Source organism: Lissotriton helveticus, chromosome 3_1, assembly GCF_964261635.1.
Source record: "Lissotriton helveticus chromosome 3_1, aLisHel1.1, whole genome shotgun sequence".
Classification (NCBI taxonomy): Eukaryota; Metazoa; Chordata; class Amphibia; order Caudata; family Salamandridae; genus Lissotriton; species Lissotriton helveticus.
In genome coordinates this window covers 117,136,605-117,160,181 of record NC_136061.1, presented here as the reverse complement: position 1 = coordinate 117,160,181, position 23,577 = coordinate 117,136,605, and positions in this window count along the sequence as shown.

Below are 23,577 nucleotides of genomic sequence, written 5' to 3'. Positions count from 1 at the left end.
ACGATCGTTGTTTTTTATGCATAATGCTCTAATACACAGTGGTTGAGTTCGCGCTATAGAAAACTGTGAGCAAAATAAATCTAAAATGCTGCTGTGGAGCACAGTAGGGAGACCTGGACCAAATCCGAAAGGAGAACCAAGGTAAAGAAAGCAGGGCTGTGGGAGAGCGTGTGGTGTTACGGCTAAAGCTGCCGACTTTGGAACCGGTGAACCACAGCGCACATGTACTAAATAAACTCACTCAATGCAGGTGATCCAGCGGCCTATAGAAAATATATCATAAACAACGCTACTCAACTTCATAACCTAAAAACAAAATTCTATACTAAATTATGGACCCATTTATAAACCTGACATATTTTTGGACCTACTGAATCAGGTGGTCGGATTAAATCTATATACACCTAATTTACAAACTATATACAATATTATACATTAGCGGAAAGAATATTGTCATTATAACAAATCCTAATTATTTAAACGACCACCATTGGCGACGTGATCTAGCTAATAGTAACCTACAATTCTGAATAATCAAGACCAGCTTGTTTGTCAAAGTAAGATTTTATTTACTAAATTATAGTATTTCAATTGATAGTTTTATAAAAGTAATTTATTAGCATTGAAGCAAGCATGATTGTAAAGAAACTTGAAAAAATACAATTTAACCAAGTAAATCAAAATTAAAGTAAGTATTTAAAGTTTAGCATTACTAAAACCTAAGTCCCTAACTGAGCTAAATAGATAGAAATTAAAGTAAAGTTCTTTGAGGATTCTTACGTGCTCCACGCAATGTCCGACAGCACTTCACCCTCATCGGAAAGTCAGAAAGCAGCAGCCAGCCCATCCCTAGGGGCATGACTTTTTATACCTTTCTACACTAACTAAACTACGCAAAGGAAAGTTTTCAGAAATCTTCGACGTCCCATTGGTTGAGAGTGACAAGTGACATGTCACCCACATTTCAAATCTTCCATTAGGTCACTTTTCTTAAGGACCATTGTCCTTTCCGAATGCAACCAGGAGCTTCCTAGGTTTGCAACAAATGTACAATAATGTTCTCACTGCTTCCAATTGACTTCCTCGGATGCCAAGTTAAGGGCTGACAAAATGTTCTCTTTCGACCTTGGCCACGTCCGACAGAATGATGATAGCACGTCAGTTTTTGCTTTGTGAATGCAGCTTTTGACGAACACTTTATTTCAGAATGGGCGTCTCGTGACTTTTGCAGAAGTAAAATTCAGCTTTTAGCAACTCGAGCAAACTAGGCCCAAAAGCAGGCAACTTATGCTTTCTAGTATAAAACAAACACAAGAAAAGTATTAATGTAAGAAATAATGTAGATTCTGTATTCACCCCAGGATTTACTAATTAATTAACCCATCCGATTAATCAAATGTTACCTAGCAAATGCAAACAAATAAAGCAGCGTTTATATCTACCAGTCTTCATTAATCCATGAGACTTATGTGCACCTAGAATAGTAGAAATGACATCACACAGACAAGGAAAAGCAAAACAAGCACATGCTTCTTTTAAGTTTGCAGCAGTTAGTAGTGACAAAAACGAAAACAATAAATTATTTTATTATTTTGCACGAACAAAAAGATGCAATAATTATGCACGTTTATGAGCACACATGTTAGTCCCCCCATGTGTAAAGTTTAATCTAAGTTGTATTAGCACGACATATCACAAATCATTAATATTATTATTCATGTTATGGAAATGTGACTTCACGAGTTTAAACAAAATTTTGTTTTCTATCTCGCTCCATCAACTCCCTCATCTGGTGATTAACAAATCACCACACCAGCACCAAAAATTTTGGTAATTTAAACTTCCGAGAAATCGATTCAAATTCATTTGTATCAATAATCCTAAAAGTCTGTTTCTGCATAATCTTTGGAATTAGCATAACGCTCTCTATGTAACTCCTGTAATTCGATCTCCCTTTCTTCTTCTTTTCTAAGTTTATAGATTCTTTTCTTCTCTTTCAACTGCTTCTTTCTTTTATGTAACAAACAACCTATTTTGGTTAAAATAAAAATGAATACTATTATAATCAAAGGTGCCAAAATCTTGCCAAGAATTGAACTTCCAATATCATGAAACCAGTTTTTAATTGCTTGGAACCTTTTTGAAAGTTTCCCTGTAAAATCATCTTCTTCTAAAGGAATTATCTCTGAATGCATTTGTGTAATATTCTTGATGTACATTTCAATATTCTTACTTTCGTCAGGTATATATGTGCAACAATGTTGTACATGTAAAATGCCACAGACTCCTCCCTCTTTTGCTAGGAGTATGTCTAAAGCAAGGCGGTCTTGAATTACCATGGATCTAATTGCAATAACTTCAACATTCACTAATTGAAACCCATCAGCTGTGTCAGTTGATAATCTATCAACTATAGTGGACAATTTTCTGATTCTCCCTGCATTTAAGGTTATACCAACAAAAGTTATTACTGCTTGAAAAATATCTCCCAGAACTTCAGTAAAAGTTTCTCTTTTAACTCTATTTACATAATTATGAATTTTAAACAATCCTTCTGAATCTCTGTCAACATGAAACACTTTAGGAAAAACAATTCCCACATAACAAGTTCCATACCAGTGGTCTGGAAGGTTGTAGTAGGCTTTGTCACCACAAACAAAATAAATCCCAGGAAAGATTGGATCCTTTCCACCTTTGAATCCCCAACCTCCCAAAATTTGATAAGTATCTTCACAGTTACTTGCACCTACAAAGTAATTATCAAAAAGTGTGTTATCTCTCCTAATGCAAAGCTTTCCACTAACTGGTTTGTCTATGTGAATTGCAATATTTTCAAGCATTTTGCCATTTAACTTTTCATCCTCTTTCTGCCAGAATCTAGACTTAGTCTGCTTGACTAATTCATTCCTCTTATAAATTGCTCTTCTCTCCTCAACCATATTAAAAAATGTCTTTCCTTCAGCACTTAATTTGCAAGTTAGATTATTTTTATAAGCATACTCATAAGTAAGTTCGTTAGTAACAAGGAAAAATTCTCTCATTTGCTTTGCTTTCTTATGCTTATTTAAAGCATTTTCAATCTTAATATTTGCAAAAATCTCGTCATAATCTGAATAGTAATATTCTAAACGTCCAGTTTGATAAAATAAGCTAGTTAACACACTACATGTTACACCATAAGTGAGAGGAAGCATATTATATGTTACTCCCTCAGAAACAGAAGCAGGTAACTTAACGCAGACGTAGCAGTCTTTTGCATCCATTACCTTAACATATTCACTCAATAGCTTAGTGAATGTATTACTTGAAAAATCACTAATTGATTTATCTTGATGAATGTTAGGCTGATGATCAATAACTTTTGCAGACGCACTATGTTTAGTTTGGCTAACCAGAGCTTCGCTTGTTATGTTAACTTTGTGTAATTCTCTATTCATCTCCAAAGGGATAATCACAGCTAAAACCAACCAGAGCAGAATCAAAATGAGCAGACACACCAGAGTCATCTTACAGCATCTCTTAAAAACAGAACACTTTGAAGTGCTCTCCTTAACATAAGGCAAATTTTGGTTAGTTTAGCCTCAAAATAAAACAAAATAAAACAAAATTTTTAAAATCTAAATTTATATTTACACCCCCCTTTTAAAATATTTTTTTTTTTTTTTTTTTTTTTTTTTAAAACCCTAAACAAGATTTCTTCGACCTTATGTCATACATAAGTTTTCTTCAACTAAACAGTTTTTCTTCGACCTTGTGTCAACTAACAAATTTTCTTCAGCCTCTTGCCAATTTAATATTTCTGTACTTCAATCATTGTCACTAATTTCTTGGACTTCGTCTTCTTCTTCACTACTACCATATATGTCAATAACGGGTGGAATTACTAAATAAGTCCACTCAGGAGACTTGTATTTTTGGTTTGGTCTTACTATTCTTTTTCCTTTTCTCGATACCACTTCAATTTTCCTTCCAACTCCAACTTCTTTTCCAGGATTCTTTTGATTACTGATTTCTTCGACTTGTTCTTTTGGTTTCTTGATCAACCTGACTCTCAATCTTCCACCAGGCCAGTAGTCTGCTTTTCTCACGTACTTCTTCTTTGGTTCAGAATTATTTGATTCTGACTTCCAAGTCCTTTTCTTTCTGTTTTCACTTTCACCATCCACGTCACTTTCTTCAGTTTCGTAGTCTGAAATTTCAATTGACTCAGGAACTTCTCTATTCGGCAATTTCACTCCTTCAGGAACTTCACTTTGTTTTCCATCACTGGTACTCGGTAATTCGTCTTCCTCCTCTTCTTCAATTACCCCCAACTTCCCAGATTTCGGATTTCTGTTCCTTACTCCAGAGCTTGTTCTCTGCCTTTCGATACTCTCCTGGTCTGAAACTTCTTTTTGTTCTGCTTCTTTGTCTTCAATAGAGACAACCGAATCCTCAGTTATCTTTCCCTTTAACAGATTCTCTTCACCTTCAGAATCTATTTCAATGATTTCCAAGTCTTTTCTTGTCAATTTTCCATTCACTGGTACAGTTTCCAGATGTCGACTTTCTTGTCGATCTTCAGAATCTGGATTTATTTCACCTCCTGTTTCGCCTTCTGCTTCAGAATCGGAATCATCTGTGGTATCACTTTCAACATCAGAACTCTCAGGAGTTGGTACTGGAATTGTATGACTAGGATGAATCCAGCGTTTCAATCCTCTGCACTTTACAGCATTAGTAGTGATCAAAATTATTTGCCTAGGCTTCTGCCATCTAGGAGCTAGACAATTCCTTCTCCGATGTACTTTCGTTCTGACCCAATCGCCAGGTCTCAGATCATGTGTCAAAACCTTTTCATTTGATTGTGCTTCAGTTCCCACCTGATTAGACACAGAAGTTACCATATCAGATAACCTTTTACAGTAATCCAAAATAGCACTGTCATTTATGCTCAACAGTTTACCTACAGGTACAAAAGCTTGCCTCATAACTCTTCCCATTAAAATTTCATGAGGACTCAAACCTGTCTTTTTATCTGGTGTACTTCTTAATGACATCAAAACAAGTGGAAGAGCATCAGTCCACTTTACACCTGTTTCAAGACACATTTTTCCAATTCTGTTTTTAATTGTTCCATTAATTTGTTCAACCACCTCTGATGCCTCTGGTCTGTATGCACAGTGTATTTTCTGCTCAATGCTCAAAGCTTCGCAAATTAACTTCATCAGTTTGTTATCAAAATGGCTTCCTCCATCACTCTCAATAGTGACTGGAAAACCGTACCTTGGGATGATTTCTCTGAGCATTAGTTTTGCTACTGTAATTGAATCACAATGTCGTGTAGGGAAAGCCTCTACCCATCTTGAAAATAAGCAAACAATTACAAGCACATATTTCAAACAATTGTGTACGGGCATTTCGATGAAATCCATTTGTAACCTGGTAAAGGGACCACCCTCTCGACCAATTATTCCTGTCCCCACCACTGATTTTCTGTTTGGATTCATTTGTTGGCATGACAAACACCTTTGACAAAAAGATTCTGCAATAGTTCTGAACTTAGTATTGAACCATGTTTCTCTGAAAAGTCTAACCATAGAATCTCTTCCCAGATGTGCTGGACCATGATATAATCTGGCCATGTCAGCAATCAAGCAATTTGGTAAGACTACTCTGCCATCTTTGTAAACCCACACTCCATCTTCTTCACGTGGTCTACAATCTGATCTTAACCACAAGTCTTTTTCTTCATCTTCTGCTTCATTTTGTAAATCTCTAATCTCATGCCATGTTTCTACAACTGTTGTTAGCATTAATGAATTTGAATCAGTTTCTTTACTCCTTTCCCGATTGTATGAATAATTTTTTCTTGCGCAGTATTTAGCTGTTTCATCTGCGAAGGCATTGCCCTTGGAAATATAATCAATTCCTCTAGTGTGCGCTGCACACTTAACAATGGCGATTTCTTTCGGCAATTGTATTGCTTCAATTAATCTCCTAATGAAAACTGCATTTTTAATTGGTGATCCTGCTGATGTCATGTATCCTCTCTGTGACCAGAGTTGTCCATAATCATGCACAACTCCATACCCATACTGACTATCAGTAATGATGGTAACTCTTATATCTTTTGATATTTCACATGCACGAATCAAAGCAATTAATTCAGCCACTTGTGCTGAACGAACTCCTTCAAGACATGATGCTTCTTCGACATCCTTAACTGTACAAACTGAATATGAAGCTTTTAAGACACCTCCTTCGGATCTTAAGCATGAGCCATCTACAAAGTAGACAAAATCCGATTCAGACAAAGGTCTGTCTTTGATGTCTTTTCTTGGTTTAGTGCAGAATTCCATGACATCTAAACATTCATGTTCTGTTTCAATGTCATCAATAATTTCAGAATCAGGCAGTAATGTAGAAGGATTCAGATTCAAACATCTTGAAATTGAAACATTATCTGCTCCTAGTATGATTTTCTCATACTTTGTCAATCTGCTACTTGTTAAGTGCTGAGTCTTACCTCTTGTCAGTAATATTTCTACTGAATGAGGCACAAAAACTTTCACAGGAAATCCCATAATGATCCCCTCACTTTGTTCGAGACTAATACTTGTAGCTGCAACTGCTTTTAAGCAACCTGGTAATGCTTTTGCAATTGGATCAAGAACTGCAGAGAAGTATGCAATAGGTTTCTTTAAATTTCCGTGTCTCTGAATCAACACAGATAATGCACATCCTTCTCTCTCACTGCAATACAGTTCAAAATCTTTCTCATAATTTGGCATACCTAAAGCAGGAGCTTGACATAAGCTCTTTTTCAGGTTTTCAAAAGAATCCATCTCAGCATCATTGAGAATGATTGGATCTTTTACATCTGACTTTGTCAGTCTTTGTAGTGGTTTTGCAATTACTGAAAATCCACTTATCCATTGACGACAGTAACCAACCATTCCCAAGAACATTCTGACCTGTCTTTGTGTTCTTGGTGGTAACATTGCTTGAATCATTTTTATTCTCTCTATTGTTACTTGTCTTTTTCCCTTTGCAATTCTGTGACCAAGATATTTTATTTCTTGTTTGCAAAACTGTAGTTTTGCTGGGGACACTTTATGTCCTTCTTCTGCAAGGCGATTTAACAGAATTATTGTGTCTGTCACACAATTTTCTCTTGTCTTTGCAGCTATTAACAGATCATCAATATACTGCACTAACGTTGACCTACCAGGTAAGTCTAGGTCTTCTAATGATCTTTTTAACAGTTCATTAAAGATTGAAGGACTTTCTGTATAGCCCTGTGGGATTCTTGACCATCCGAGGGTCTTACCTTGGAATCTGAAAGCAAAGATTTCATAACTGTCTGGATGTAAGGGAACAGTAAAGAATGCATTGCAAAGATCAATGACTGTATACCATTCAGCATCATGTGGAATCTGATATAGAATTACTGCTGGATTTGGAACCACAGGACAACATGGAACGACAATTTGATTAACCTTTCTCAAATCTTGTACGATTCTAAATGTTCCATTAGACTTTTTAACTCCCATAATTGGTGAATTACAAGGACTACTCTCCATTTCTTTTAATACACCCTGTTTCATTAATTTTTCAATTATAGGTGTAATACCTTCAATTGTTTCTGTTTTCATTTTATACTGTGGAATGTTAGGAAATTCTATTCCCTGTTTCAATGTAATTTTTACTGGATCTACATTTTTCATTAGACCCATCTCGTTCCCAGTAAAATCCCATATTTCAGATTTCACTGTTTCCTTGAGTTCTTCAGGTAAATCCTTTTCTTCAAATGCAGGAAACAATTTTGTTTCTTCTGCTTCCATCATCATCATTGTCATTCTGTATAAACCATCTTCCTCCATTGTTTGTAACTCAACTCCATCAGGAGAACAATATATTCTGCAATTCATTTTACATAGGATGTCTCTGCCCAATAGATTCACTGGACTACTATTACAAACCACAAATCTGTGTTTGTCTCTGTAATTTCCAATTTCAACTGGAACTGGATCAGTTAAGTCAGTTTTAATTTGCTGATTACTTACTCCGACAACTTGGATGGTATCCCCAGAGAGAGGTAGGTTTTCAATTTCCACTGATCTAACAGTAGAACGGGTAGCACCAGTGTCCACTAGAAAAGTGATGTCTACATCATTAACTTTCCCGTTTACAAAAGGACCAGACTGGTCAACCTCAAGAGTGGCTCCAACAACACACTCTTCCTCCTCTCTCGGGCACCGTCAGCAATAATCATCAGAATCGCTGTCTTGACTTTCTGCTAATAAAAACTGTTGTGAAGCATTTTGCATTTGTACTCTTTGCTGCTTTTGCTGTTTTTGCGGTTTTATTACCTGTTCACTTCCCTGAAATCCCACGTTTGGATTATATTTTTGGACTCCCCCACAATTCGGAAAAGGTGGTTGTGGCAATCGATCCTGACCATTATTCACCTGTTGCTGTTGTTGTTGCTGCAATTGTCGCTGAATGTTTAATTCGTTTAACCCCTGTTGCATCTGTAGCTGTCGCTGCAGGTCAACACCATTCTGCATCTGTGGATTTAATAAGGGATTCTTTAAGTTTTTAGGAGGATGAGGACACTCGTCTCTCCAATGTCCAATTTCGCCACAATTAAAACAAGGTAATCTTTGTTTCAACTCCTCAATCTTTGGGCTAAATTTCTTTGTGAAATTATTACTTTTAAACTTTCCTTGTATCTGGTTTGTATTTCCAGTTTGAACAAAATTAGTGTTCTTATTACCCATGCTGGCAATCTGTTGCTCAGCCACTTTTACCTGAGCCCACATGGCTTTCTCCTTGAGCTTCTTTTGTCTCACTTCTAATTCATCACTGCAATACTTAGCCTTTCTTAGAATATCATCTACAGAAAGTGATTGCCATCCTACAATGCTATTTCTGATCATTTCTCCGATTTCAGGTTTTAGTCCATAAACAAATCTATAGACAAAATGACTCATATCCTTTTCATCTAGTTTTTCATAACCACTGTATTGTTTAAAGATTAACAGTAGTCTTTCATAAAAAGAATGAACTGATTCTTTTGTTTCCTGTTCTGTCCTTTCTATTTTAACCCAATCGACTTCTTTGGGTGGAATTTTGTTTTTCATCCAAACAATCACCTTTTCATAAAAATCCATTACAAGAGGATTAGGAGCACCTGTTTCTTTGATTCGCTCAGGTTCTGTTTTTGGCCAACTAATCGATATTTTGCATTCTGTCCAAAGATCTGATGGAACGACAATGTCAAAAAATCCATCTAAATCAATCCACAGAACTTTTGACACTTTGATAAATCTATCTACTTGTCTGTACCATTCCACTGGTTTTTCCCTCAATTTTGGAAAGTCATTCGTAAACAACAGAATGTCCTGTCTCGACCAAGGGACATGAACATATCCTCCACCTGCAATTTCTCTCATTGGAAATTGTTTTGACTATTTTTCCAATCTTTCATCTTCCTTCTTTTTCGTCCATTTTACTCTCCACTTATTCAGTTCTCCTAGCTTTTTGATATAAACAATCAAATCTTTTATATGTACTATTCTTCCCATTGAGTTCAAACTCTCAATGTCACTTTCTGAAAAGTCTAATCTGTAATGTTTCGCAAAATTCTTTTGTTTGCTCACATCGATTTCAAGTTCCGCTGCTAGATCCTCTAGTTGATCATATTTATTTTTTGTTTTCCACTGAATGCTTTTGCAAATGAACAGTAGTTCATCATCTCGATAGTAATTTAAACTATCTGGACCGATTGTTCCGATTATTAATTCTTCGATATTCGCTTTTAATTTGGCCACATCAAGTTTTGGTGTGGTTACCCTGACTTCAGGACTCCCTATATCTGATATAGCACCCATTGGTGTTTTCGGAGATAAATCCTCATTAAAGGTTAAATCAGGCATTCTTGATTTAGAAGAGTTTATTTCAGATAAGTCTGAATAAAATTTTTCAGCAACCTTTTGAATTTCTGCATTTAAAGGAATAGTTAATCCTGTCTTGTTTGTTTCTTTTTGGTCAAATACAGGCTGAACAGGACCAATCGTTACTGGAACTGTCACAGCTTCCATGCCTTTTGTCATTCTTTTTATTAATTCTTCTTTAGATCTTAAATATTCATTATAATCGACATCTTCAACATTTCTTGCCTCTCTTGTATAATCTTTTGGAGCTTCTCTTGCCCTTGGAGCCATTGTAAAATGTCTACCTTCATTTCGAGCATTATCAAATTCTGGTCTTCTAGGAGTTTCAATGATTTCACAATTATTTGGATAAAGTTTAGGAGCTTCATTAATTGGAGGTGCACTCGGTGAAGTTTCAGTAGAAACCACCGGAGTAGACCATGATCTAGGAGGTCTCAAAGGTTGATTCTTTCTAGCTGTAGTATATATTTCTTCCATAACTGCATCCTCAGATTCACTTTCCATAGATTTCGCTGTAGGAGTACCCATTACCATTTCTTGTATTAAATACAATCCTTCACTCATGTTTCCCTGTCTCCACATTCGCAATCTATCTTCATGAGTTTCTCTTCTCCAAGGTGGATTTTTAGAAGGTCTTTTAATTCCACTAGCTTCTCTTTGTAACTGATACATCTCATCTTCCCACTCAACTAAAGCTTCAAATTGAGTTGGTCTCGGTTTTGGAATAAGAGCATTCATTTTCTCTCGTAAATTTCTCAAAACTTTTACGTTAAATGAACCATCATCAGGCCAAGTTAAAACACCATCGTTCTTAGTATAGCGTTTCCAGCTATCAAACCATAAGACAGTATGATATCCATATTCACCTTCCATGTACGCTGCAGGTGTTTTATACTTATGAAGTAGTTTACCACCTCGCGTTTCAATTTTCTTGTCAGGTGAAAATAAATTTTTAAATTTCTGAAATAATGTTGGCTTTTTCTCAACATGTTTAAAATGATAACTCATTTTTTAAGAGTTAATTCTAATTCACAAAATCGTTCGTAAAATATTTCCGGGATGCTCCGCAAAACAACCAATCCGTGCGCGAAACACACCGACAAGCCAATGACAGTTGAGCTACGTCACTTTTCTGCTCAACCAATAAAAATGGAGTTTTCCTAAAGAACCAATTAGCTTACAGATCGTCAGAGACTCAAGAGCCAATCAGAGTATAGTTTGTGACGTAGGTCACCCAATCCCAGCGCGGCTCTGTGACGTACACAGCTGCTGCGGTTTCTCGTTTCTCACTCCTGGCGCTTACCCCTCCTTCACAAAATCTTTTCACAGCGCCATTTTAAGAACACTTTTCAGTGTAAATTAATTCTTAACAATGACTATAAGGACATCATCTGTTCGTTTCACTATTTAGGATAGTTTACATACATTCAAGTATCCACACTTCGGAATAGACGGCGCTATTCACACTAAGGATAATATTCAATTGTCAGTAGAGTAACCCTTACCCCACCCTTCTAACACGTATAATTATGAACTCGCTTTCCTCTGAACGCACCGCGAAGTGACAGTTCTAAGAGTTCCACTTGAACATAAAATACAAATCAAACTCGCACTTTCACACTGAAAATTCCCTAATTTCGAACACACATGAAATCCGTACAGGACTCTCACCTGTTTATAGAGATCATGCACCGTTAGCAAAATAACGACGTTATCCGTACAGGGCTCTCACCTGTTTATAGATATGAAACATGTACCCGTACAGGACTCTAACCTGTTTATAGATAATCATGCACCGACGCTACTTTACCCTTCACTCAAGCTCGGATATAACTAATACTCTTATCACAGTGAGTTTTATGGAAGGCGCTTTGTCCCTATTCTCATGCTGCTTTAATTTCTTAGAAAACCCTCACTATACAAGATTCACACCTAGCCCTAAAACTGTGCTGCTCGGCGACAACACTGTGGTACACGGCGATACCTCTTGTGATACTCGGCGATATCACTACAAACGGAACAGATGGCTTGCGTGACTAATTTCTCGCCACACAATCTATACCGGTATAGCTTACAGATAGCACGAAAAACGAACTCAACATGTGTTAAAACATCGATCCTATTTCCATACCATAACACTTTAGTAACCCTTAGCAACCAACATATTACCTTGGTTACCCTTAGCAACCATCAATTTCTGCTACCAGAGAATTGATCCAGCGGCCTATAGAAAATATATCATAAACAACGCTACTCAACTTCATAACCTAAAAACAAAATTCTATACTAAATTATGGACCCATTTATAAACCTGACATATTTTTGGACCTACTGAATCAGGTGGTCGGATTAAATCTATATACACCTAATTTACAAACTATATACAATATTATACATTAGCGGAAAGAATATTGTCATTATAACAAATCCTAATTATTTAAACGACCACCATTGGCGACGTGATCTAGCTAATAGTAACCTACAATTCTGAATAATCAAGACCAGCTTGTTTGTCAAAGTAAGATTTTATTTACTAAATTATAGTATTTCAATTGATAGTTTTATAAAAGTAATTTATTAGCATTGAAGCAAGCATGATTGTAAAGAAACTTGAAAAAATACAATTTAACCAAGTAAATCAAAATTAAAGTAAGTATTTAAAGTTTAGCATTACTAAAACCTAAGTCCCTAACTGAGCTAAATAGATAGAAATTAAAGTAAAGTTCTTTGAGGATTCTTACGTGTTCCACGCAATGTCCGACAGCACTTCACCCTCATCGGAAAGTCAGAAAGCAGCAGCCAGCCCATCCCTAGGGGCATGACTTTTTATACCTTTCTACACTAACTAAACTACGCAAAGGAAAGTTTTCAGAAATCTTCGACGTCCCATTGGTTGAGAGTGACAAGTGACATGTCACCCACATTTCAAATCTTCCATTAGGTCACTTTTCTTAAGGACCATTGTCCTTTCCGAATGCAACCAGGAGCTTCCTAGGTTTGCAACAAATGTACAATAATGTTCTCACTGCTTCCAATTGACTTCCTCGGATGCCAAGTTAAGGGCTGACAAAATGTTCTCTTTCGACCTTGGCCACGTCCGACAGAATGATGATAGCACGTCAGTTTTTGCTTTGTGAATGCAGCTTTTGACGAACACTTTATTTCAGAATGGGCGTCTCGTGACTTTTGCAGAAGTAAAATTCAGCTTTTAGCAACTCGAGCAAACTAGGCCCAAAAGCAGGCAACTTATGCTTTCTAGTATAAAACAAACACAAGAAAAGTATTAATGTAAGAAATAATGTAGATTCTGTATTCACCCCAGGATTTACTAATTAATTAACCCATCCGATTAATCAAATGTTACCTAGCAAATGCAAACAAATAAAGCAGCGTTTATATCTACCAGTCTTCATTAATCCATGAGACTTATGTGCACCTAGAATAGTAGAAATGACATCACACAGACAAGGAAAAGCAAAACAAGCACATGCTTCTTTTAAGTTTGCAGCAGTTAGTAGTGACAAAAACGAAAACAATAAATTATTTTATTATTTTGCACGAACAAAAAGATGCAATAATTATGCACGTTTATGAGCACACATGTTAGTCCCCCCATGTGTAAAGTTTAATCTAAGTTGTATTAGCACGACATATCACAAATCATTAATATTATTATTCATGTTATGGAAATGTGACTTCACGAGTTTAAACAAAATTTTGTTTTCTATCTCGCTCCATCACAGGGCAGCAAACAAAGGGGCATATTAGCAACAAATAGCGATATTTATCGCTAAATGCGCATAGCAATTTTTTTTTTATCGCTGCCTATCGCTGGATATTTTAGTGGAGAAAACATGCTATTAGCAACGTTTTTCTCCATTGTGCTAAAATATCCAACGATAGCGGCGAAATGCGAGAATATCGCTAGAAATCCAGCGATATTCTCGCATTAACGTCAATGGGGGCCTAATCTGATAATCCACCCCTCATTGACTATACAGGTAAATCAACTTTATAGCAGGCGTTAGATTCTAGCGATTTTTTTTATCGCTTCGCCTGCCTTGCTAATAGGTGATAGCTGTGTTAGCGACTGTTTTCAGTCGCTAACAGGTTGGATACGCCCACTTTGCATGTCATTAGCGATAAATATCGCTGACATGCAAAGCGGGCCCCAAACATGTAGCTATCGCCTAAAAGCTGCCGCTAACTGCTGTTAGCGACAGCTTGCTGATAGGGCAATAAAATTATCGCCGCTTTAGCGGGAAAAAGTCCTGCTAAAGCGGCGATATTGCCCTAGCTAATATGCCCCAAAGTTTCTGTGCTGCATAGCGTCGAAGGGAGAGCAGAAATACTCCATATTTACAAAGATATGGCACATTCCTGCTCTCTCTCTGCGCTGGCTCGTTCAGATCCAGATTTACAAAGGTATCACGCAACGCAACGCAGCATCCAAAGATGCAGCGCTGATTGCGTGACAGGAAGAGAGCAGGAGAGCTCACGCAAGCACAACCTCAACATCATCTGCTACGCCGATGATACCCAGCTGATCCTCTCCCTCACCAACGACCCCGCCTCCGCCAAAGCCAGCTTTCAGGACGGCATGAAAGACATCGCAGACTGGATGAAGCTCAACCGTCTGAAACTGAACTCAGACAAGATGGAAGTCCTCAACCACGGCCCGTCCACCTCCGCCTGGGACGACTCCTGGTGGCCCCCTGCCCTGGGCTCCCCTCCCAAGCCCACGGACCACGCACGTGACCTCGGCTTCATCCTTGACTCCTCCCTCACGATGGCCAGACAAGTCAACTCTGTTACGTCCTCCTGCTTCAACACCCTCCGCATGCTCCGTAAGATCTTCCGCTGGATCCCCACTGGAACCAGGAAACCGGTCACCCAGGCCCTCGTCACCAGCCGTCTGGACTACGGGAATGCCCTCTCTACGCGGGAACCACGGCCAAACTCCAGAAAAGACTCCAGCGCATCCAGAACGCTTCAGCTCAACTCGTCCTGGACATCCCCCGACACAGCCACATCTCCGCCCACCTGAGGGACCTGCACTGGCTCCCAGTCAGCAAGAGGATCACGTTCAGACTCCTCACCCACGCACACAAGGCTCTCCACGACTTAGGCCCCGAGTACCTCAATAAACGCCTCACGTTCTACACGCCAACCTGCCAGCTCCGCTCCGCCAGCCTCACACTCGCCACCGTCCCACGGATCTGCAGAGCCACCACTGGAGGAAGATCCTTCTCCTACCTGGCAGCAAAGACTTGGAACACCCTCCCCACCTACCTGCGACTCACCCAGGACCATCTCTCCTTCAGGAAGCTTCTCAAGACCTGGCTTTTCGAGCAGTAGCGCCCCCCCCTTCCCAGCACCTTGAGACCCTAGCGGGTGAGTAGCGTGCTTTATAAATGTGATTGATTGATATCTACAGAGGTATTGGTCTCTCTTCCCCTTTCCCTAGTGCCAGAGCAGAATTTTGCTGCTGAGCGTCATGCACACACCTTTGCATCATAGTGCAAGAGCGTGTGTGTGACTCTAGCATAGGTTTTATTTTGGAAGGGTTCCCTTCCAGTACAAAACACTATGGGTAACCAGACGTCCCGGTTTTCCCCAGACGGTCCCTGTTTTCGGAGCAGTGTCCCAGTGTCCCAACACTTTGCTCCTAATTACAGAAATGTCCCGGTTTTTGTGCAATGCCCGGGTTAAAGGGAGAAATGTCCCGGTTTTTAAATAGTGTCTCGCACTGAAACACTATTTGAAAACCAGGATATTTCTCTGCTTACTTACCACAGGTACTGAGCTGTCCATTTTTGCACTCAGGATGAAAAAACAATCTTACTTTAGCGGCAGGAAACTGACGCTAAAGCGACGATAAGCAGCTTAATAATATACCCTAGAGAATTCCAATAGAAGCCCATGTTTGATGTCCTTGACACCGAACCTGGGCTTCTAATAGAATTCTCTAGGTCTAGGGCATATTATCAAGGCCCTTATCGCCACTTTAGCGGCAGTTTCCTGTCGCTAAAGTGGCGATAATATTTGAGGTGTTCTTGATAATATGGCCCCTAGTTCTTTCACAGTCTCATCATCTCAGAACTGAAGCATTTTCACTGTTATGTACAACAAAGCCCAAGTTTGCTGCTTATTTATTTTATGCAACTGATAAAGCGAATAGTCCCGGCTTGTTGTAGGTGTAATGTTACCTGCATAGTTGCCAAGGTTTCAGATTTCTATGTGTGACATTTTCATAATTTCAGAGTAATTATGAGTGACATTTTAACGACCAAGGGCCAGATTATCAAGAATGGCGATAATAATATCGCTGCTTTACCGTCAGGAAACTGCCGCTAAAGCGGCGATAAGGGGCTTGATAATATGCCCTTGTAAATTCCCATAGAAGCCCAGGTTCTGGTGTGAACCTGGGCTTCTATGGGAATGCACAAGGATATATTATCAAGCCCCTTATCGCCGCTTTAGCAGCAGTTTCCTACTGCTAAAGCGGCAATAATGTTATCGCTGTTCTTGATAATATGGCCCTATGTGTGGCACTTTCTTGCGAGCAAAATCAAGATATTAAAATGAGGGAAACTTATAAATATCAGATATGATACCCATTTGAGCAACTAGAAACTCTACATTAGCTGCTGCAAAGCGTAAGAAATAATGATTAAACAACTGTCATTTATACTCATGTTTAAGTAAACATACTTAGAATCATACAAATATCAGGAACCTCCCTTGCAACATATTAAATCAAGGCTTTCTCTGCACACTAGGTCAGGAGCAATTTTTTTTTTTTTTTGGTTGTTTGTTTTTTTAAGCTTGTACCTTAGGCCTTTGCTGACTTATACTGGACACTCTGGTTCCTCCATCGTAATTAATGATGCTGCGCAGAGAGCATCACTCAGTTCAGGGCCTCTCTCCAAGGTGGGATCCAGCCCAAACAGGATGCGCGAGGCCCAGCTAACAACACTTTGGTGGCTACTGTTGTTGGATAGGCCAGCAGAGAAACAACATAAAGATTGCCAGTCTTTGTGGTGGCCCCCCTCCTTCCCTACAAACTAAAGTCAGGAGAACATCAGTACTCAGGGCCACCCTCTGATGTCACATGAGTGACCCTGTGCCTCTCTCCAGGGTGGGACCCAGCCCAAAAAAGATGCGCGAGGCCCTAACAACAGTCTGGTGGCTACTGTTGTTGGATGGGCCAGTGGAAAAATCAACATAAAGATTGCCAGCCTTTGCGGTGCCCCCCTCCTTCCCAGCAAACTGAGGTCAGGAGAACATCAGGACTTGGGCCACTCTCTGACGTCATGTAAGTGATCCGGCCCAACAGAGAGCCTATGTCAGAGAGGCCCCAACAACATAAAACACACTTCACGCGGCACCAGTCTTGTAACCCATTTCCCCGTTTTGAGTAACACCGCAGGCGCTGCCATTGGCACCCAGGCTTAAAACTTAAACTTAATTGGGCTGTAACACACTCTGCCAAGGCTGACCAGGCTGCAGGCACTAGCAGGGTCAGGCCGCGAGCCAATGCGTGCCCCTGCAATTTGGGTTTGCCGCTCAATCCGCGCCTCCAGGCCGTGTTGTCCAGGCTGTGTAGTGAGTTATACTTTGCAATCCATAGGGAGCCATGAGTGTCACCAGGTAAGGATTTCACATTGTGCAATTAGCAGGTCACCAGGGTGACGGTCACTGAAACCTCAATGTCTCTCTCAGCTAAGTCTGTGTCACATATATGATTTGTCTTTAATTCTTAATCTGTGTCTGTGGAGGCGGCTGCCATTTGAGTCCCTTTTCTATGCCTATGACAGCGCTCAAATTGTTCTACTTTTATCACGACTGGCGCAACCTGAAAATCAGCAGGGATGCGCCAGGTAAGATGCGTCACGCAAGTTTACCCTTTCGCCACCACAGATGCGCTGAATTTACTATGCGGCGCATCGTGGCGCAAGGATAAACAGATGCGTGACGCATCTCCCATCGGAAAGATGGCGCATTGCTGGAGTTGTGTCGCAAGCGTGACGCAACTCCACCAATGCTCGTGGCCTGCCCATACATAACGTGGGTGCGTCACGCCTTACGCCTGCTTCAAGCAGATGCAAGGTTTAGAGGCAGCGACGTCAGAAAAGCGACTGAGTGGAATCTTGTAGATTTCACTCAGGCACTTTACTGAGGCTTTACTGCGCTAGAACACCCCCCTGTGCCAAAACACCCACATGAAACCTGACGCAGGTTTCATGTGGTGCAGTGCTTTACAACGTGACGCATCTCCCTTGATGCGCTCAAATTGTAAATAGGGCACAACATGACGCATGGTTTACGCGTCCGCTGCATCACAGAAGTGACGCAACGGCGGCTCAAAAGTGGCGCAAGGAGCTCGTAAATCTGCCCCTCAGAATTTTGGACTTTTCTTTAGAAATGTTTACACATATTTTAGCTATGCATTTTAACCAGATAATGACACAGCGTGGCGCTGCAACCATCTTGCTGTGTCTATGACTTTCCTTCATAAATACTAGGAAAATCATAATTAGATATTACAAAACCAGCTTTGACAGTGGACCCTGCAAGAGCCTAGCACATGACCATCTATCCCTAGTTAATATACATATAATGGGAGTCCCCATCAGTTATATGTGCACACTGTTACTGCACCCATTGCCATGGTGCAATCCAATGCAGGATTTTAACAATTACAAAAGATCGCAAAGGGGCACCACTTAGCAACAAGGCAAAACATACACATAACAAATTATCAGGCTCAAGTTCATAGTATTTTTCTTCAAGTATTTTCTTATATTCAAAATGTCCATGGTAGGTAAGTACAACGAGCAGGATTGCAAGAGTTTGTTTCAACAGGAATTATTGAAACGACGATATCTGCTTCTCTTGGAAGCAAAGGAAGTCAGCGGTATGATAACACCAGCATAAGTTAGTCCAACAGTCTCACCACAATAATGTAGGCCAAAAATACAAAGGTCAATCCCCCGATTCAACCTTGATAGGGCTGAAATCCGACCTGGAGAAACCTCCTGTGAAGTGATGATGGTGTCATCATCCCGCTGACTGCCTTTTTTTCCAAGAGAAGCAGATATTATTGTTTCAATAATTCCTGTTGAAACACACTCTTGCAATCCAGCTCATAATACTTACCTACCATGGACACTCTGACAATTCTTCCTAGGAGTGCCCTTATTTGCTTCAATGCCCTGAAGAAGTCCATTTGTCTGGACGAAATGCGTCGGCTGCCTCTTTCAATCACAAGTGGTTTTTAATACATTTTGAATTAAAGAAGATACTTGAAGATAAATACTATGGACACGGACCTGATCATTTGTTATCTGTCTGTTTTGTCTTGTTGGTAAGTGATGCACCTTTGAGATCTTTTTAATTCTTTTTATATGCATGCCTATATACCCAATACCAGAGGGAAACATAGGGGCATATTATCAAGGGGCTTTATCTCCGCTTTTTTGGCTTTAAAAGCCAAGAAAGCGGAGATAAAATTATCTCCCTATTACCAAGCTGTCGCTAACACCAGTTAGCGACAGCTAATAGGAGATAGTGACCATCTTGGGCCCCGCTTTGCATGTCAGTGATATTTATCACTAACGACATGCAAAGTGGGCGTGCCAAGATGTTAGCGACTGAAAACAGTCGCTAACATTGCTATCTCCTATTACCAACTTTTGGAGATATTCGCGCTAAGCGCGAATATCTCCAAAAGCTAACACTTGCCCAGGAGCAGTTCTTAGCCATGTTATCCAATGGGAGGTGGATAACATGGCTAAGAGCATTTGCTCGATAATGCATGAATATCGCGGACTTTTCAGCGATATTCATGCATTGCGGCCGTTTTTTATCGCATTTGCGATAAACCTTGCTAATAGCAAAGTTTATCTGCGATAAAAATCGACGATTTGCGGCGATAATTTTTGTCTCTAAATAAGTTAGAGACAAAAATTATCTCTATTGGTTGGTAATATGCCCCATAATTTTTTAACCACAAAATTACTATTTTGGCAGTCTCCCACTTGAAATTCCCTCTGCTTCAATTGAAGTTTAATGGAGAAAACGCTTTCTCCATGTTTTTTCCAAAATCTTCCACTTTCCGGCTCTAAAATGTTGGGGGCATATTAGTAAGGGCGATATCGCCGCTTTAGCGGGACTTTTTCCTGTGAAAGAGGTGATATTTTTATTGCCCTATTAGCAAGCTGTCGCTAACAGCAGTTAGCAACAGCTTGTAGGCGATAGCTACAGGTTTGGGGCCCGCTTTGCATGTCAGCGATATTTATCGCTAATGACAGGCAAAGTGGGCGTACCCAACCTATCGCCTATTAGCAAGGCATGCGAAGTGATAAAAACCTAACGCCTGCTCAGACCACTTCCTAACCTGTATATCCAATGGGAGGTGGATATTCAGGTTAAGTCCCCATTAGCGATGATGCCTGAATATCGCTGGATTTCCAGCGATATTCACGCATTGAGCCGCTATCGCCGGATATTTTATCGCTTTGGAGATAAACGTTGCCGATAGCACGTTATCCCTGCGATAATATCCGGCGATAGCTGGCGATAAAACAAATGCGCTAAGCACATTTGGCGATAATTATCGCTACATGTTGCTAATATGCCCCTTGGTTTTACACAAGGACTGCAGATTCCCACATATTGGGGCCGATTAGGATGGAGGATTTTCCGCCTCCTCCGGGCCGGCGGAAGCCACCTCCGGCCCGGAGGAGGCGGAAAATCCTCTGCGGAGTCACCAAAGACCCACCGCCGCATTACGATGGCTGGTGGGTCTTGGTTTCTGTCCGCTGCTTTTCCGCCGCGGTCGGATTACAACCGCGGCGGAAAAGCTCTCATTTGGCTGGCAGTGTCTATCAGACACCGCCAGCCAAACTAGGATGCATTTTTAAACATGCTTTTCCGCGGCGGTTTTTCCGCCGTGGAAAAGCATGTGTACTTTTGATTTTGGGGGCCCGTTGCGGGCCCCCAGGGTGTAGGCGGGTGGGGGGTGCACATGGGGGGTACCTATGGTACCCCCCAGTATTTACATGCACAAAGCGGCAGGCACCGCGCGGTGCCTGCCGCTTTGTGCATGTAAATGTAAAACATGCACTTTTAACATTGCGGCGGGTGCTGCTTGAAGCAGCACCCGCCGCAATGTTAAATATCCAGGATGTGACCGCCAGGGTGCTGGTCACATCCTAATTTGCACGGAGGGACCGCCGCAGCTCATGCGGACGGTCCCTCCACCTCTGGGATGGCGGACGGACGCAAGTCCGTCCGCCATCCTAATCGGCCCCATTATGTCATGTTGGAGTTCCATGGCCTTCAAAAAACAAATTGAACATGTTATGTTATGTTATGAATTTGATTAAGCGCGAACAGCTGCCCCAGCAACGAGGCGTCCCGGCGCTAAAAACCATAAAATACCCGCTGGGTGGAAAAGGGAGGTAGAGAAAAATAGCCTAAAACCGTGGGAACAGATGAGTTTTGATTGCCTTCCGGAAGGCAGACAAGTTATTCAGGCAGCGAATGTTCGATGGCAGGGAATTCCAAAGTTTTGCCCCCAGAACTCTGAAGGAGCGGCCCCCAACACGACAAAGTTTCGTTCGAGGAACAGCCGCCAGATGTTGACCTAAGGAACGCAGATTGCGTTGAGGGATGTAGGGTACTAAAAGCGGGCGTAGAAGTTCAGGACATTCAGGGGCAGATTTATGAGGCCCTTGCGCCACGTTTACGCCGCTGTTGCGTCACGCAAGGCGGCGTAAACTTGGCGCATCCCTACGAACGATTTACAACGTGACGCATCTAGGCAGATGCGTCACGTTGTAAAGCCCTGCGCCGCTTGTGGGCGTTCCGGCGCAGGGTGGGCGTTCCGGGGCAGGTGCGCCTCGCAAAAGTGGCTGAGTGAAATCTATAAGATTTCACTCAGTCACTTTCAGGCCAATGCTGCGTCAAAAGCCTGCGCCTGCTTGAAGCAGGCGTAGGTCTTGATGCAGCATTGGTCAGATAGGGCACCCCCGAGCCTTGCTGGAGCTGCGTCGCGCTTGCGACGCAACTCCAGCAATGCGCCGCCTTTACGGCACAGATGCGTCACGCATCTGTGCCGTTTTTGCCCCATGGTGCGCCGCATTGTAAATGCGGCGCACCATGGGTGGCGGAGCTGTGGCGCACTGTGGCGCACATTAACTGGCGCATCCCTGGGGATGCGCCAGTTAACATAAATCTGCCCCTCAGTTTTGAGAATTTTAAAGGCAATGGTGAGGGTCTTGAATTAGATTCTAGATTTAATAGGGAGCCAGTGTAATCTTTGGATAGTGCCTCTGGCGGAGCACCTCCGGGGAAGGCCCACTACGGCCCTAGCCGCTGAATTCTGTACCCATAACAGCCGTGCTATCTCTGCTTTATTGGCGCCTAAGAATAGGACACTGGCGTAATCCAACCGAGATAGAATGATGGATTGGATTATAAACTGGCGCGTTTTGGGATAAAAAAAAACGAGTATTGGGTTGAGGCTCCTCAACAGACCCACACAAGTGGCAGCCACCTTCTTTGTGTTGGTTTGAAAACTAAGGGGCAGATTTATGTTAACTGGCGCATCCCCAGGGATGCGCCAGTTAACATGCGCCACAGTGCGCCACTGCTCCGCCATCCATGGTGCGCCGCATTTATGATGCGGCGCACCATGGTGCAAGGCAGTGAGGATGCGTGACGCATCTCTCGGCGCACGGGCGGCACATTACAGGAGTCATGTCGCAAGTGCAACATGACTCCTGCAATGCACAGGGGCCACCTGTTCAATGTATGGTGCGTCACCCTTACGCCTGCTTCAAGCAGGCGTAGGGAATTTACGGAGAAAGTGACTGAGTGAAATCTCATAGATTTCACTCAGCCACTTTTAGGAGGCGTTCCTGCGCAGGAACGCCCCCCCCCCTGCGCAGGAATGCCTCCTCATGGCGCAGGGGTTTCCAACGTGACGCATCTCCTAGATGCGTCACGTTGTAAATAGGGCGCATTGTTTGCGCCGCCGTTGCGTCACATTACGTGACGCAATTGCGGCGCAAGAAGGCGCAAGAGCCTCATAAATCTGCTCCTAAGTGAGGAGTCCAACCATACACCCAAGTTTTTCACCAGAGTTGTCGGTGATGGGATGGGGCCCAGCAAAGAAGGCCACCAGTGATCACTCCAATAACTGGAGTTTTTTCCGAGGAACAGCACCTCCGTTTTCCCTGCGTTCAGCTGTAGGCAGTTGCCCGTCATCCACTGGGCAACTGCAGCCAGGCCATCCCTAAATCTCGTGGCCGAAATTGAGGGGCCATCAGTGAGAGTGATGACCAGCTGAACATGAACATGGCATTGGTCTATGATCATGGAAGTCCTTTGTGATTCCCAATATCCTTTTAAGTTAAGACAATATTATAACTGGGTCCCGCCGATAAACCCGCAGCCTGTGTTAACAGGTTCACACATTTAAAGGCCTCTGTTGGCATTCAGTAAAATTGCAGTCTTTCTGAAATCCCCAGCAGGTTAGAATAAGCGAGTTTACGCAAAGTTGTTATACCCATAATTCATTGCTTGGAAGTATACACTTGCTGCCATAGAAAAACTAAGGGGCATA